A 4,363-nucleotide genomic window follows, 5' to 3' on the forward strand; every position below is an offset into this window, starting at 1 on the left:
CTGATTGATCAGCTGACTATTCCTTACACCGACATTTAGGCACGAATATGATCAAGCTTATTACGGAAACCTGATGTCAAAAAAATTTTATCGAAACTCGACCGCAAACTTCGCCATATGAGCCGAAACATTACCAAGGTTCCCATTTCTAGGTAGACATTGTTTGAGAAGGCACTAGTATGGTCTAAACTCAATTATTTAGCCGCTCTATGGCATGCTAAGTAGGCGAACCTGTGTCAGGCTCTTAGGGAATAACTCAATTTATTGCGTATATACAACGTATTTCCAGGCTTAGAAGCGTCCAGAAAAATATTTTTGAACAAAGTATAGGTCACAAAGTTTGTCATAATTCTACCTAACGAAATTACTATAATGCTGAACCTTCTCATCGAAATCTCATTACACAAATAACACATCTCGTTATCATGGTTAGGTTGCTTTGTGCCTAAACTTTCCTGCCAATTTTCGCGCCTGTACTGCCGAAAGATGTTTGCGTTTTTCATACTGCCCTTTAAAGAAAGCTGTAGGTCATGGGCTCCCATCTGCATACAGAGGAAAGGATAAATTGTTTTCTGCACAACCAGTGCGCCAAATTTCGATGAGTTTAGTTGCATTCGAAGAAAATGGTTACAAGCTAGGGTCTTACGTTGCAAATATTAAATTAAGATATTAAAAACTGCTAAAGAAAGATAACTCATCTGCCCACTTTATAAATTCCCTACTCAGTATTCAAAAATTAAATGGTGGTTGTGTAACTTCCGTCTAATGATACATCTACAGGAAACAAAAGTATTGTATAAAAGAATATTTTAAGTATACCTTTATTTGGGAATAAAACAATTGCTAAACCTTGATAAATATCGGAAGAATGAGATGTGATCTGCTAATTTATATGTCAAATAGGTCCTCTTTGACGCCCTAGCGGATGCAGTTTATGAAACTCTCATAGCTCTTTTTTGTGCAGAGTTAGGAACTTGTAAACATTTTGATTCAATCTTAGTGAAATTTACGAATGTTGAAGTTCATTCTGAGCGGTTAAGGTATAACATCTAAATTGTGCTTCGTAGAGTCACTAGAAACCATTTTCTCGCTTTATTGCAACAACTTTTATTAAATTTAGTGTAGCACAGTACTCTCATAAAAGCATTTTCACATGTTACAAGTATTAAAATCTGAAAATCTGAAATAAGCCTGTGGCAAAGCTTTCTCTTAAAACATAAGGCACCATACAGGCTCAGTGTGCATCTATCTATCCCTTGGAGTTATATGTAGCCTGCTATGAAACAGGCTTAATCCTTTTGCCCCGTTTCCACACGCTATACTATGAATTGTTATCCACAATGGTTCCACTGTAATTATGTGTTCTCACGGATTATGATCTCGGCTCGAACCATGACAGACTGCCATTCGAATTATTACAATGGTCAGTTCTGATTCCATTGCTTGCTCTGGAATGCTGTTCCGTTGCGTGCAGCCGGCATTCCAAATATGTACATGTCATATCAGGTGTTTTGTTTTACGCAGGGTAACTAACACGATATGGGTGTAGATGCGCCCAATGGAAGTGGCCTGCAGCATGCAGAATATCCAGAATAGAGACAACAATTTTCTTTTTCAAGCACGCCCCGCCTCTGCGACGCCCTATTCAACTCGTGGTGTTTTCATTTCTACTCATCTCATCAGCACCGGGACAAGCGTGGAGAAAACGTTGACACCGTCGGTAAGCAATCGATGCACGTGAATAGGAGACAAAGTTGATGAGCTAGAAAATAGAAGCCCATATAAAACTGTCCTCATCTACGGGCTCACAGAACAAGGTACACAAACTGTAACTGATCTGAAGCAGGCGGTCGCAAGCTGCATCCTTAAAGACAACCTTAGTGGACGTTCAATCATGCAGCGTGTTTGCCGTATAGGTAAAACAAACAGAAAACCGATTTTGCCCTGTCATTCCATTCTTTTATAACTTAACTGAAACGATGTGCGTACTTCTAAACTGTGTTAAACTGAAGCACAATTATCCATCTATTTCTGAAGGTTTCTCAGCAGATGTTCGTTCCATACGTAGTAAGCCTTGGCAGTCATGCAAAACCGAAAAGGAAAACGGTGATAAAGTCACCCTTGTCTATAAAAAACTAAAATTAAATGACAAATTGTACGATTGGAGTTTACGGGCAGCAGTATGCAGTGGCGGTGCTACAACCTGTGACTATGCCTAAAAATAAAGCCTTGTTCTTATACAGAGCGCTAACAGAGGGCATGGGATGGCAGCAATGGCGCAGTCCGTTCTTCTATTACATCCAGCTTGGTACTTCGACTTCCCTCTACTGTAAGCGCTCTAGCAATCGCGCATTTCTGCCCGTCCGACGCCCGGACATTTTGTGGTGTTTATTTACCGACTGTATACATGTCACAAAGTTGCTTGTGATGTCCAGAGACATTGAGCTTAACCCTGGCCCTGATCCCAGTTGTAACACTAATCTGCTTCTCGAGGCCATTAACTCTCTTGCTACTAAAATGGATGCGCATCAAGCTGAGCTAATCTCAACTCTTAATGAAGCGAAAGCCAACGAAGAATTACTTGAGGAGCCTGTTACAAGCATGAATGCCAGATTAGCGTGCGTAGAGGAGAAAGTTGTTGCACTTGACACTCAGCAGAATCCTGCTTATATCCGAGGCATTATTACCGAAACCATGAAAAGTACTCACCTACGGGGCAGAAACCTGGAGGCTTACGAAAAGGGTTCTACTTAAATTGAGGACGACAAAACGAGCTATGCAAACAAGAATGTTGGGTGTAACGTTAAGGGATAAGAAAAGAGCAGATTGGGTCAGGTAACAAACGCGAGTTAATGACACCTTAGTTGAAATCAAGAAAAAGAAATGGGCATGGGCAGGACAGGTAATGAGGAGGGGCGATAACCGATGGTCATTAAGGGTTACGGACTGGATTCCAAGGGAAGGGAAGCGTAGCAGGGGGCGGCAGAAAGTTAGGTGGGCGGATGAGATGAAGTTTGCAGGGACGACATGGCCACGCTTAGTACATGACCGGGGTTGTTGGAGAAGTATGGGAGAGGCATTTGCCCTGCAGTGGGTGTAACCAGGCTAATGATGATGACGATGAAAAGTGAGAATGCATCGGTGCAATCTTGTCTGGACGATTGCGAGGACAGGTCAAGTAGAAGTAACTTGATTTTCTTGGTATAGCCGACAGTACCTCAGAAACTTCGATGGAAAAAGAAAAAAAAAACTTCGTTCCATTTTTGTGCGATTTCTCGCGCTGCAATTACGCGAAGAGCGAATTGAGCGTGTGCATAGCTTAGGTGCCTTTTTAAATAACAAATGTCGATAAGTGGTAGTGGAACTGGCATCATATAAAGTAAAAAAAACATATAACACAAAAGAAGAAACTGAAAGGATCTGGGGTATGCATTCACAGACAGTTCTGTCGGGCAACTAGAATGACTAGGAATAAGTTGATTGTATTTGGGAAGTCCTCCGGTCAATTGTGTCATCTCAGGTACAACAAATTGTTCATCAACTAAACGTGCTACGTGTATTGCTCTCAAGCGGATACTGATTATGAACTTCAGTGGAACAGTATTGCTAGTGCCAGCGGAAATGTAGGCAGCAGCGCAATAAATTTCCCTGCGAATACCCCATCCCACGTTTCGAGTTGGCATCGCGTGGCCGTAAAGAATAGGCATGACAACGATTACTCTGTTCTGTTCACTAACATCCGCTCTATCATGAATAAGTGCGATACCCTGTCTGCGCTGACCGACACGTATAATGAAGATATTGTTGTTTTAGTCGAGACCTGGCTTTCTGATAAAATTGAAAATTGGGAACTTTTCGCGTGAGGTAAGGCTTACAATATTTATAGAAATGACCGAATAGGACGATGTGGCGGTGGGACCTTGATCGCTGTTTCATCTGATATCACCACTTTTGATGTACCCGTGCCTTCGCAGATTCAGTTCTTGTGCTGTAGTATTCACATAAACAAGAAAGACGTGATATTTGCCGCTTGCTTTCGACCACCCGATAGCTCATCCACATTTTGCAACGAACTATTTGACTGTCTTAACCAAATCGTTCGTGAATATCTAGCAGCACCAATATTCTTGCTCGGTGATTTAAATTTCCCTGGCATTGACTGGGCTGTTGACTTCCCATCAGTGATTCTATCCTCATCACAATGTTCAAGCTTTCTTGATATATGTTGGACCTTTGGCCTCTCGCAGTTTGTTAAAGAGCCTACCCGTGTCACTGCAATTTCTGCCAACATCCTTGATCTCGACTTCACCACATCTCCTGATTCAATTTCTTCGTTATCAATTCTAACTGGTTTAAGCGATCA

The sequence above is a fragment of the Dermacentor andersoni genome, chromosome 6, assembly GCF_023375885.2.
Source record: "Dermacentor andersoni chromosome 6, qqDerAnde1_hic_scaffold, whole genome shotgun sequence".
Taxonomy (NCBI): Eukaryota; Metazoa; Arthropoda; class Arachnida; order Ixodida; family Ixodidae; genus Dermacentor; species Dermacentor andersoni.